The sequence below is a fragment of the Rhinatrema bivittatum genome, chromosome 5 (assembly GCF_901001135.1).
Source record: "Rhinatrema bivittatum chromosome 5, aRhiBiv1.1, whole genome shotgun sequence".
Taxonomy (NCBI): Eukaryota; Metazoa; Chordata; class Amphibia; order Gymnophiona; family Rhinatrematidae; genus Rhinatrema; species Rhinatrema bivittatum.
Window position 1 is genome coordinate 385692811 of NC_042619.1, and position 14568 is coordinate 385707378.

Below are 14568 nucleotides of genomic sequence, written 5' to 3' on the forward strand. Positions count from 1 at the left end.
AATCCCATTTCAAAATATCTTTGTTCAGATGTCCCAGTATTTAAGTCTCACACTCCTCTGGTTTCTTTTCATCCTTGTTGTACCTGATGTATTCCTTCTGTCTCCTTCTCCGAATATCCAATAGATTTATTTATTTACTTATTTGAACAAATGTTATACTGCACAAATCACCAAAATCACCGGGTAAGTTTCCAATAATAAACATACATCATAAATAATGGGGTTCATTTTCAGCCACTATATGGCTCGGCTAGTTTGTTGTATAAACATATCTGGCTAACTAGTAGGGTATATTAGGTTAAAGTGGCTAACTATGAATATCGGAGCCGCATAATTTATGTGCTAACTCTCCTCCACCCGGAAACACCTCCCACCCATCCCTAGAATGCCCCCAGTGAAGGGAATGAATATCTCCGGGTGGCCATTAATGGATAATCTTTCAGTTATCCTTCTAAATGGCTTTTGAATATCAACTCTGTTCAACAAAGCATTAAAATGCTAATCAATGTAAAATTATCTTTACATATATATTACATATAACACATAAAAAACATCCAACTAACCACCCCACAACATTCAGTCTTAATGGTTATATTAGCTCACCCTGACAAATTAGAAACATAAAGGTGAATTTTAAAAGCTTGTTGCATGCCAAAATTAGGGATTGAGCGAATATGTCAGGCCAGTGTATGCCAAGTGGATTTTAAAAGCCTCAGGGATATGTGCCTAGATATTGCTGCGTGCACAAACGAAAAGTTTTCAAAAAAGGTGTGGGCCATGGGCATGGTCTAGGTGGGGCATGGGTGTGGTCTGCGTGGGGTGTGGGCGGTCCAGGATTTTAACATGATATTTGCGTATAAATATGAAAATGCACTGGGACACGTCGGGGTCCCCAGCTGCACAACTTTACTTCTGCTATGGATAATGTGTAAGTCAGAAAACAAAAAAAAAAACTAGGCAAATCAACAGGGTTTTAAAGTTGGGGGCTAACAGGTGGGAAGGAAGGCTGTTAAACTAGGGGGTTTTGAAAGTCCTATCCCTTAACTGGGTGAACAGGGAACAAACTGGGAAAACTGGCAATGGTGTTAGGTCAGGTGCCTTTTAATATCTCTCCACGTGCATGGTAGAAGCAGAATTTGCACATACAGGTGCGTGTCCAGTTAAGATTGAGCACACATGTGCCCGCAGTCAGGCTATTTTATAACATGCTCACATATACAAATGTATGTTACAAAATAGCTGCATCCCTTTGCACGGGCCAACTAACACGTGCACATGTTTGCCTACACACCAGTTTAAGGTTTCTGTCCATGGTTACACACTAAAACTTATTTAAAAAATATAATCAATTTTCAAATGGATTGTCAAGATCTGGGAATAAAAAAAACATTCATCAGTTTCTCTGCTCTTATGGAAACTAGCAACTTTTGCCAAAGCTCTGGTGCCATTACAGTAAAAGTTATTTTTCAATTCACTGACTTTTTATCACATTCACAATTTGTAATTGATGACTCTGGGAAGACTGAAATGTTCACTCTGGCACATATTATTTTATCTTCTTATGCAAACATTCTAGACCCTTACCCCAAATACATTTAAATTGTACATGTTCAGCTACCAGCAGCCAGAGTAATACAATCAACAATGGCTTAACACGCTAATAACGAGTCTTTCCATAAAACAATCTTGCTGCACTATTCTGTAGCGCTTGCTACTTCTGAAGTATTGCTTTAGCAGCTCCCAATAATAATGTATTGCAATAATCCAATGAACTCATAAAAATAGAGGATGCCACTATATGCAACATTATAAAATAAAAAAAGGGTTCAATTGACAATTTGTTTTAGAATAAAAATGCACACCTTAATATAGTTACTCCTTAATATAGTTACTCCTTAATATAGTTACTCCATGCAAGGTTCACTTGCTGAAGGAGAATTACTTGCAGTTCTATTAGACCAACATTAAAGAATAAAAATGGTGATCCAAAGGCATTTAGTAACTATAGACCTATTTCTAATTTGCCACTATTAGCAAAAATTATTGAGAAAGTAGTACAGTGACAATTATATGATTATCTTAAAGAGAATCATATTCTCTTCCCAGCATAATTTGGTTTCAGAAAAAAGTTTAGCACAGAAACCTTGCTTCTAGCTTTGATGGACAGGGTCCTAAGGGGTATTGACTTTGGACAATCCTATTTACTGATCTTGTTAGATTTATCTGCGGCATTTGACACTGTTGATCATGTCATCCTGGTCCATAGATTACCTGAAATTGGTCTTTTTGGTAAAACTCTAAAGTGGTTTACTTCTAATTTAATTTTCAAGCTAGAATTGGTGTTTCCACTTCAAACATAGTTAATATAGATTCAGGCATTCTGCAAGGATCAGCCTTATCAGCAACTCTTTTTAATGTTTACATGTTGCCTCTGTGTAGACTGCTAGCTGGGCTGGGCATCAATTACTACATGTATGCAGATGATGTACAGTTTTTAGTAGGGATGTGCATTCATTTGCGATGAAATAGGAAATATAGACATTTCATATTTTGTCGTGGTTCGGGGGTCCCCGAAAATGATAGGAAAACCCCACGAAATTTCATGAGGTTTATCATTTTGAGGGGGGGGGGGGGGGGGGAGAAAGGGCACATAAAAAAACCAAACCCACCCCAATCCTTCAGATTTAATTAATTACAATCTCCTACCTTCCTGACCCCCCCCCTAAAACTTGTCTAAAGTCCCTGGTGGTCCAGCGGGGGTCCCCGGAACAATCTCCTCCTCTTGGGCCCAACTGCCACTAATCAAAATGGCGTCGATGGCCCTTTGCCCTTACTATGTGACTGGGGCTATCAGTGCCATTGGCTGGCCCTGTCACATGATAGAAGCAATGGATGGACCACGCCATTTTTTAAGATGGCACCGGCTATCCATTGCTCCTACCATGTGACAGAGCCGGCCAATGGCACTGATAGCCCCTGTCACATGAAAAGGGCAAAGGGCCATGGCGTCATTTTGTTTACTGGCAGCCGACGGCCCAAGAGTGGGAGATCGCTCCCGGGACCCCACTGGACCATCAGGGACTTTAGGCAAGTTTTTTTGGGGGGGTCGGGATTGCAATTAATTAAATATGAAGGGTTGGGGTGTGGTTTTTGTTTTGTTTGTTTATTTTTTTTCATGAAATAGCACGATAAAAGTTTTCTGATCCGGGGAGTGGACCAAAATGTTCCTCCTCACACCTGAAAACGAAATGGGGACAAAAAAAAATTGTATGTACACCCCTAGCTTTTAGTACCTATTAAGGACTCCACTGAAAAAGCTTTGATGCTTGTTACTTTATCTTTCCATGATAACAGCAGTTTCTAACGCCAATGAAACTAGTTCTTAATACTCAAAAATCTGAAATTATACTGCTGAAACTACCCCTCAGTATATCTTTAGTAACTGATAACATGAATATTGAACTGACTGCTCAAACTCGTGTCCTAGGAGTAATTATTGATGGGGAATTTAATATGAAGAAACACATTGGGGTTAATTTTAAGACCCGCGTGGGCGCATCCATGTGCACATGGTTCCCTTGCATGCACATGGATGCACAGAATTTATAACTTGTGCACGCAGGCATGTGCAGGCTATAAAATCTGATGGTCGTGCATACATATGCAATGGATTTTAAAATCCATGCACACATGTGTGGGCGGCCTGCATCTCGTGCGTGCAAGAGGGTGATTTTAGCAAATTACTTGCGATGAGACAATTGGGTCTCCCCAGTTTTCTCCCTTCCAATTAAGGAGTGGATTGGAAGGGAACTTTCCTATCCCTAACCCTACCCTTCCTATCTCTTCCTCTCTCCTCCCTGACCCCTAACATAACCCTACCTATCGCTAATTTTTTTATTTTAATAATTACTGCTCCCCTGGTCGGCTGCCAGCGTGGGCTTCCCCGGGACAGCGGCTAATGGTCCTGTCCCAACTCACCCCTGCCCCTCCCCACCCAGACCACACCCCTTGCCTGCCCCTTTTGCATGGCCTGACATTTTGGTGCGTAACAGGGGTTACGTGCAGGGCTGGGCTTGTTCTAAAATGTGCGTGGCACATGCAAGGCCCAGCCACGTGTGTAAAGCCCATTTTATATGCACATGGCTCCTTTAAAATCAGGCCGATTGGTACTAGAATCAGAGAGGGTTACAATAAGCTTCACATTCTTAAACGCCTAAAGCCTTTACTCCGGTCTGATGACTTTCATACTCTTCTTCAAACTATTATTTTTGTCTGACTTGGATTACTGTAATGCTTTGCTCCTTGAGTTTCCTATAAATTCTATTAGGCATTTACAGCTATTACAAAATGCCACTGCTAGGATACTGATGGGAGGCAGTAAATGTGACCATATCACACCAACGTTAATTACCTTACATTGGTTACCTGTGAAATTCTGGATTCAGTTTAAATTTTTATGTTTACAACATAAATCTATTAATAAGTACAATACTGAATGGTTAAATGCTTCCCTTCATCTTTAGATTCCTCAATGAAATTTGATATTGGCAAACAAATGTTTATTGAATGTTTCACCAATTAGATCAGCACATCTGAGTGAGGTTAGGGAAAGAGTATTTTCTGTAGCAAGTCCTCAAACTATGGAACTCTCTGACAATGGAATTAAAATTACAAAGAGAATTTGTAGCTTTTAAAAAAGACCTTAAATCATGGCTATTCAAGCAAACATATGAGCGTGCAATGGTTATATAACATTCTGGCAAGAGCAAACATTTTTTAAGTAAATTGGTTGCTTATTTTATTTCATTTTATTATATTTTATGTTTTATTATTTTTATATGTTTTACTTTTGATATATTTTATTACTATGCAACTGTATTGTCCCATATTTCTCACTTTATGCTGTTTTTTTATTTATTATTTTAATTACTATAATAATGTTTAGATGGCTTTTAATTGTTTATATTTGTAAACCATTATCATTGTCAAACAGAATAGTGGTATATAAATCAAATAAATAAAAATGTATATTTAATGGAATATTCCAGGCATCTCTTGAGAGCTTGACCCATGGACAGAGTAAACTTTTTACCTTGCTCCTGGTCTCACTGTACTGCCTGCCTTTACAGACAGTATTTTGGGACAGGGATTGCAAAAGGAAACTTGGGGTTAGCTAAGGAAAACAGAAGTGTTAGGGTATACTCATTGTCGTCCCCCCCCCCCCCCCCCCCAAAGTGGCATTGTGAAAGCAGGGTCTTAAAGCCAATGCAGAGGACCGGTGCAGACCTAGACGGATGATTTGTTTTTGACAGAAGTGAGAATTCTGTAAGGGGAAGCAGATGCTGGGGTGTTTGATACAAGAGAATGGGGTAGTAAAATCATTGCACGCAAACATATAACGGTATCTATAGTTCACTGTGAACCTTTGTATCACTGCATAATGGAACAGGGGAAATTGTGCATACAGTGGATAAGATGACCAAGAGGTATGCAAAGGATGGGAGTCATGTGAGAGGCAAAGTTCAATATGTGGCCTGGTGTCATGAAGCAAGAATTTATTATTCACAATGATATTGTACAAAATCAGGTATATAAGGAGGTGTAAAAACCTGAGCATTTTGGAGAAGGCTAGCATATTTGCTGAGGCATGTGACTACGTTAAAACGTGGCACTCCTTAATCTTCTCTCTGGGCTAAATGAATAAGAGAACTGATTTTGGAATATTGGTTTTCTGCCTTTTCAATTATAGCTGAGTACAAGATTATGATTATACAAATTATGCAAGTTATACTTATGAAATAAATGATTATAACTAACTTGTTATATTTTTCATATTTACTAATAAAAAAAATGATATAATAATTATTTCTGACTACAGGTTTTTCTCTTCCTAAATGATATATGGTAAGAGAGGAAAGGAGACTTTGGGGAGGGGAAGGAAGCTTTAGCCTGACCCAAATCCCCTTCTAAAAGGGAGAACTGAAACAAGTCTAATTTTCAGATTTATAATTAATAAAATTAGCATATATAGGAAAAAAGTTCAGCTATTAGTAAATGTGGGCCCAAGTTAAGTTGGGCTAAACAAAAATAAAACCTGAGAACCAAATAATTTCTACTGGAAAAACTGGTTTCAAAATCAAACCCCAAGCCCCTTACTTTCTTAGAAACTGTCAGAGAAGAGCCATCAAATTCTATCTAATATTGCCCGTCCCTCTGCTCAGTAAACAATTTTCCTATTCCCAGTATCTTTGTTCTTATTCAACACTAATTTACTAGTTACCATCCATTGTGGTATCTTCACTAAACATACCTTCAAAAACTCAGTTGCCTCTTCCACAGTACCAGCAATGGGAATCCAAAACTGAATATCGTTGGCATAAATATAGACAGACACTCCCAACCCAGCAAATAACTTGGCCAATGAATGTAAATAAACATTGAAAAGCAGTGGGGAAATACATCACCCCTGTGATACATCCGTTGTTAAAATGGTTCAGATGGGGGAGTACTCTTGCCCCACCTGCACTACCTGTGGATGCTCTGTTATGAGAGGCAAACCAGTTGAGCACTGGCTCACTCAATCCCACGAATCTATGTCTATGTAACTATAACTGGTGGTCAACGAAGTCAAAAGCACTCAACTAATCTTAAAGAACAAAAAAAAAAAAAATGACTAAGCACAAAAGATCATCAATCAAGAAGTAGAAACCCCTTCTGTGTTATGCAGTCTTGGTTTAGACCAGGATGTATCAGAGAAACTACCTGTTCCTCAAAAAAAGATGTTAGTTGATTTAAAACAGCCTTTTTAAAAAGGCAAGTTTGAAATTGGCTTATAATTTTCACATACATTGTGGCTTCTTCAAAGTAGGCCTTATTATTGAGGTCTTCAGCTCTTTTGGAAACTTTCCAGTTTATCGACACACACATTCACTATATCTGTTATCCATCTCATGTTACTGTCACTTAGGTGCTTAATCAAATAGAAGAAGTAAAGATCCCAAGAATTCCCTGAAAACTGCATTTCTGATAATACCTTCTGTAGCTGTACTCCATTCATCAATCTGAATGAATCCAACTGACTTTCTTCTGCCATATACTCCACTTGCTCGTTACCCTATTTTCCTCCACTACAGATCAATTCCCCAACAGCTGTCTAATTTTTTCATCAAAAAATGTTATAAATGATATACTATCTGGCTTCCCTGTCTCATCACCTAATTTTCCCCTCTGTAACAATTAATTTACTATTTTAGAAACCTCTTTTGCTGGAAATTCCGCTGACTTGTATCTGAATTATATCTACAGCAATGGGGTACCAATCTTCTCTGCTCCTCATTCTTTTTCTCCTTCTAGACATTGAAGAATGCCCAATCTTCTTTTCATTCTTCTCTGGAGGGAGGGGCTCAGAATAGTCCAATAGTCCAAGACCCGGTCAACCAAATCGAAAAGCAAAGGAAGAGTGGATTGAAAACTTTCCTTCACTTAATCCATAAATGAAAAATAACCCAAAGGAAAAACCGAAACAAGACACAGAGCTTCTTGACCTTTCTCCATGATCTTGATACCTTTGTGTGGTGTCTGGATGTTCCTTTTTCTTTCCATTAAATACTGTGGGCCTCCCAGCCCAATTCCCACCCCACTACCATAAATATTACAAACACCTCTAACATTTTTATAAAAAGCCTATACTAGCACCAGCCCTCCTGCCCTCTTCCCCTCCCTTCTGGCAAATATTTAAAAAAAAAAAAAAACTATCTCCTCACTATCCTCTACACCCCCCCCCCCCCCCCAATGCTGTCACCCTGTCCCCGAGGTGGGCTGCCATTGTGCGGGAGCGCCCAGTACCACAGCACAATTTTTTGTCACCTGTTTGTCCCAGGTTAAGAAATCACACCGCGATATTGCTCCATTTTCTCCAAATATCACAGGGAAGCCTCCCCTCCAACCCCCCCCCCCCTCACTTGCGATATCTGGCCCTCCTGGGATAAACTATTGCGGCTTAGTAAATCTCCCTTATTAGATTACAGACCTTCTGGGGAAGGGAAATACCAACTGCGCTTGAATGCAACCAATGAAAAGGCATGAGCTAAATCTAAATACATGTTTACATAATGCAAATGTTTCAGAAATCGTGTCACAGTGTCGGATTAATATGACATGTGTGATTTTGGGGTGTAGACTGGAAAAAAAATTAAGAAATATTTTAATTTATAAATTAAAAGAAATCCATACTGCATTGGTTGAAGGTAATCTCTGAAATGTCTGGCTGGTCTGAACGGAGATTTTTCCCAATACTACTCACCACTGGAAAGATATCCAGATTATACATTGTCACTGAGGTAACAGTGACACTAACTTTCCGCTACCAGTCACTTTGCGAAGTAAAACCAACTCCTGCAAAATGGTCACGCAGAGCCAATATAGCAAAGCTGCCACGGCAAAACACCATTACTTCCAGTGCTCAAACAGTAACCCTAAATAAACAGGCAACAGTGTAAAATATTCAAATGGGAATTAGAATGCCAATATACCTTCTAACGGGAAAACTGAACAAGCCGATCTACTCCAGATACCTACACAGAAACTGTCAGCTAGCAGAATACCTCAGCACAGTCACATGCAAAACCCAGGCTAAATACTAGGGATGTGAATCGTTTTTCAACGATTAAAATTATCGTCCGATAATGTTTATATCGTCTTAAATCGTTATAGAACACGATACAATAGAAATTCTAACGATTTATCGTTAAAAATCGTTAAATCGTGTTAGTGCGCACTAACTCGAGTTAGTGCGCACTAACTCCCCGTTAGTGCGCACTAACTCGATTTAGTGCGCACTAACTGAAAATGATACAAATAAACACTTTCCAGGTCACTGAAGGTCAGTTAGGAATGAATATGTGTTCCTATTGGCTGGCTGCCCTCTTATCTATTGATGTTACCAAGGTTACCACTGAGGTGATGGTTGGGGGGATGGGAAATGGAACTGGAAACTAACGAACACCAACAGAAAATGAAACAAAGTGTTCACACTTCCCAGGTCAGTAAAGGTCACTTAGGAATGAATATGTATGTATGTATTCCTATTGGCTGGCTGTGCTCTTATCTATTGATGTTACCAATATGGTTGGGGGGATGTGAAATGGAAACAGTTGGAAGCTTGACAAAAAAAGTAATGTAATGATCAGCACTCACGTGACTAGAACTTGTTTGTTTATTATTTTTGTTAGCAGGCACCTGAAATGCTAGTGCATGTTGAATTTGCCAATCACTGTGCATTTTAGAAAGGTGGTCCTGGCTGGAACTGTACAAAGTTCAAATATATGTAATTGATTGTTGGTAAGTGTATTTTTTAAGTAGCCACACTGGCACCAGTATGTTTACTTTTCCTCCTACTTAACTCACTAGCTCAGCTTTGTAAGAAGGGCTTCTCTGCTTGTGTGTTGTTTTTGTTTGGTGTGAGGAGAGCAGAAACATCAGATCTTTATTCAATCTACTACAGTCATCTCTTACAGTGCCCTATCCCTATTAATACCAGGAGTGTTGTGATCTTCCTGCACACAGTGCCCTAACCCTGATACCAGTCTGAGACAGCTCCCTCCCTGCATTACTAGTGAGAGGCTGGCTTCACAGACAGGGGGGAGCTGCCTGACCCTCACTCCTGACTTCCCCCATGTCCCAGCTAGTGAATGGTGTGTGGGTGAGGGGGGGGGGGGGAGGATGGTGAAGTCTGAGACAGCTCCCTCCCTGCATTACTAGTGAGAGGCTGGCTTCACAGACAGGGGGGAGCTGCCTGACCCTCACTCCTGACTTCCCCCATGTCCCAGCTAGTGAATGGTGTGTGGGTGAGGGGGGGGGGGGTGGATGGTGAAGTCTGAGACAGCTCCCTCCCTGCATTACTAGTGAGAGAGTGAGAGGCTGGCTTCACAGACAGGGGGGAGCTGCCTGACCCTCACTCCTGACTTCCCCCATGTCCCAGCTAGTGAATGGTGTGTGGGTGAGGGGGGGGGGGAGGATGGTGAAGTCTGAGACAGCTCCCTCCCTGCATTACTAGTGAGAGGCTGGCTTCACAGACAGGGGGGAGCTGCCTGACCCTCACTCCTGACTTCCCCCATGTCCCAGCTAGAGAATGGTGTGTGGGTGAGGGGGGGGGGGAGGATGGTGAAGTCTGAGACAGCTCCCTCCCTGCATTACTAGTGAGAGGCTGGCTTCACAGACAGGGGGGAGCTGCCTGACCCTCACTCCTGACTTCCCCCATGTCCCAGCTAGTGAATGGTGTGTGGGTAAGGGGGGGGGGGGGGGAGGATGGTGAAGTATGAGACAGCTCCCTCCCTGCATTACTAGTGAGAGGCTGGCTTCACAGACAGGGGGGAGCTGCCTGACCCTCACTCCTCTGGGGTATTGTGATCTTCCTGCACACAGTGCCCTATCCCTTATACCAGGGGTGTTGTGATCTTCCTGCATGCAGTGCCCTATCCCTATTAATACCAGGAGTGTTGTGATCTTCCTGCATGCAGTGCCCTATCCCTATTAATACCAGGAGTGTTGTGATCTTCCTGCATGCAGTGCCCTATCCCTGATATCGGGATGTGTGCAAGAAGATCACAACACCCCCGGTATCAGGAATAGGGCACTGTGTGCAGGAAGATCACAACACCCCCAGTATCAGGAATAGGGCACTGTGTGCAGGAAGATCACAACACCCCTGGTATTAGGGATAGGGCACTGTGTGCAGGAAGATCACAACACTCCTGGTATTAATAGGGATAGGGCACTGTGTGCAGGAAGATCACAATACCCCTGGTATCAGGGTTAGGGCACAAGTTCTAGTCACATTGACTGATCACATTACTTGTTTTGTCAAGCTACCAACTGTTTCCATTTCCCATCCCCCATATACTGTCAGTAGGAAACTTGGTAACATGAATAAATAAGAGGGCAGCCAATAGGAATACATATTCATTCCTAAACTGACCTTAACTGACCTGAAAAGTGTCAAATTGTATCATTTTCAGTTAGTGCGCACTAACTCCCAGTTAGTGTGCACTAACTCCCGTTAGTGCGCACTAACTCGAGTTAGTGCGCACTAATCGGAAAAAACGATTTTTAACGATTTTTTAACTAAAAAATCGTGCCTAAGACGATTTTCTTGCCCTGCCACACGATTTCTATCGTTAAGACGATATGGAAAACGATTCACATCCCTACTAAATACAGAGCAGAATGGCTTTTCTTTGCTCCTTGCTCTGCTCTGTTTTGCTCAAGGATCACCTTTTCCCTTCTCCTGTTTCCTGTGGAGATGCCAGAAAGTAGTTGGATCAGGCCAGTAAATTCATCAAAGCAGAATCTTGTTTAGTCATGGAATTGACCCCCCTGAAATATACATAGCGAAATTGTTAAAAACTCATCTCTTCACTCATGCATACAATTTATATTAAGTTTACTACACTACATTATGATTGGTAATTTAATTATCTATTTTATGAATTTTAATGTGTTTGTATATGATTTTATGACTTGTTTGTTAATGTGTTAATACTACTTGTGTATGTGCAAATATGTAAACCGCCTAGACGGATAGTCCCCTACTCATTGTGCGGTATATAAGAATTTTAAATAAATAAATAAAAGCAGCCTTGCTGAAGATGCCTCCTCGGGCCTGATGGCCATGGAAGCTGCCCTGCTTGCCCCTTTCTCCAAGACCTGGCCCTGGGCACTGTGACCCCTGCATGTACTTTTACTCACAGACTGAGTGCGTACAGTTTTCAGCAGGGCCAATATGTAAAGTGAAATGTCTAAGAAATATAATGTGAAATCTCTTTATTCTTCTTATTATATTTCTGTAAATGTATGGCAAAAGAAGAAGGCTATCGTGATATTTTTGCAAGCAATTGGCAAGATGTGTTCACCCCGGTGTTCATATGTCTTGCTTTTGTGCAAAATTATTTTTAATACAGCTCTAACTAGAAAAACTGTTTAAGAATCATGGAGTTAGAAGTATTTGCCATTATTAGAGATGGTGGGGGATGAAATAGTGGTTTGAAAACTGGAAGGTTGTTTTTTGTGGATGGGTGGGAATGTAGGAGATAATAAATAAAATTAAGACTGAGAAGGTGATCGTGTCTTTCAGTGCTTTATAGTAGGACTGCTTCTTTCTAGAAGTGCAAAGCGATAGTGCAGTTCTGGCTACTGGACTATATACATCACGGGCGCCATCTGCTGGGAATCTGAAGCATTACAAGGAAAAATAAGCATGCTAGGGATGTGCTTTCTTTTGAAATGACACAAGACATTTTAACAAAATGTCCTCTATTTCATTTAATGTGAAAAATGAAACACAAATGAATGACATTTAATTTGCTTTTGTTTCATTATTGTCACTAAGCTGCTACTAGCCCCAACCTAGGTCCATCCCCCCATACCGCTTCTTGCCTCACCACAAAATGTAAAACATTCAAGGCCTAGCCCTCTCCCCCTGCCTGCTCACATCCACTGGATGCCATTTTGGTCCTTCTTGGTCTTTAAAGTCTAAATAGTGGAGGGGCAATCTTCAGTTGCTCCTGACCTGAAGGGTTGTATTTCAAGATGGTGCTGGCTGGCCCTGAGATGCCATTTTGAAATACAACCTGATAGGGTAGGAGTATTACGGATTGTTCCTGCCTCATTTGGACTTTAAAGAGCAATGATGGGATAGGGGAAGGGGGGATAGCTTGAATTTTTAAATGTTTGAGGCACTTTTTTCAGGTGGAGGAGGGGGGGGTCCTGTTTGTATTGTTTATTTTGTTTCAAATAAACTAAATGAAATAAACCATAAACAAACAAAAAACAAAAAAATCATGAAAACCACATTTAAAAAAAAAATACACAAGCAGACCCTTAATGCAGCTCTTTAGACAGCTTTATTCAAAAATGCAATATCTCCATGCTCTTTCATCTTGTATCTTTGGCATTTAATATATCTTTAAAATACAGATATCTGTAAAATACATCAGCTGTCAAGACTGAAGCACCGGTTGGAACAAATAATCCTCTTTCTTACCTCCGACAGTTAATGTCATCTATTAGTTCTTTCCTACAAAAATTCTAATTATACAGAAAAGTGCACGTGTGTATCGGGCACATGGGAATGCTTTCAAGAGAATGATTGAATTAGTACCTCTTACCTAATGTTGAAAGCTTGACTCTCTACTGCTCACACATTTTAACTTGTACTGATTCAACTATTCTTTTTTTTTTTTTCTCTATGCACAAACTGCAATTATGTAATTGTGGGATCATTTCTTTTCACATGAGAAAATCTAGTGGACTTGAGACAAACAAACAAACAACAAAGAACTCTAAACCAAAGAAAATAAAGTAAGCATGACTGTGAGAAAAACGGCTTCATGGTTGATGATGTCATAGAGTGCAACCGAGGTTAATCTTGAAGGGAAGGATTGTTTGTTTTTTTTCACCAAGTCCTGGCATTGTGTACCAAAAGCTTCATCTGCTTTGGTTCTAAGGTATGGGAATTGCACGAGTACAGCGCAATCCTCATTGTGTGTCTGTGATACACAGGATAATAATAATAATAATACAATTCTTTAATAAAAGAGGAGGGACAATGCATTACAAGGAAGACTTAGGGAGAGAGAATTGGACATATAAAGTATGTGGAAGGCAGAGGGAGAAATGCTGTGTTACATTAATTCTTCTGAAGACAATGTTAAGGTTAATTCATTATTTTGAATTTGAAAAGCTTTATTGTACATGGAAAGCAATGTAAAATGTTTTAAAATGCTTGTAAAAAAAAATGTTCAGTGATGCATGCATTTGGGTTCGTTCCTTTTTCGAAAAAGGATTGCCGCTTACCTACAGAGAAAAAGGAAGCAGTTGTGTCAGGGTAGACTCGTGTTTTGGCGAGTTGGTTAAATGCACTTTAAAGTAGATGTGACACAGAGAAGCTTGAGAACTCACAATCTTAGATGTGAGATTAATATATTCAAATATAAGTTGAATTAAAGTATAAGATGAGTGTAATATATCTGAGTATATAATTTTTAGATATGTAGCCCTCAAGGTGGCAGGAATCAAGTAACATACCATACCATAAAGATAATTTTGCCTATACTAATAATATAGTAAAATGATCACTTTTGAATTTATTGAATTTATAATTTTGGAGGCAATTTTGTAACTGCATATAAGTTAGCTGGCAAATATTTGCGTAAGTTGCATCTATTTTCAAAGTGGACTTATGTGTAGAGATGTGAATCGGAACCGGAATTGGTTCTGATTCCGGTTCCGATTCACATCGTGTTTTATTTTTCGTCCGGCCTGATCGCGGTTTTGTTTATCGGCTGCGCCCAAGCCGATAAACAAAAAACCCACCCCGACCCTTTAAAACTAATCCCTTTAAAACTAATCCCCCCCAAAAAAACTTTTTACAGGTACCTGGTGGTCCAGTGGGGGTCCCGGAAGCGATCTCCCGCTTTCGGGCCGTCGGCTGCCACTAATAAAAATGGCGCCGATGGCCTTTGCCCTTACCATGTGACAGGGTATCCATGCCATTGGCCAGCCCCTGTCACA

General features: G+C 40.3%; 1 protein-coding gene across 1 annotated transcript in view; it reads left to right on the plus strand.

Moving 5' to 3' along the window:
- Positions 1-14568, plus strand: part of LOC115092484 (unconventional myosin-XVI-like) — a 334559-nt gene that overhangs the window by 289090 nt on the left and 30901 nt on the right. The window lies entirely within an intron of this gene.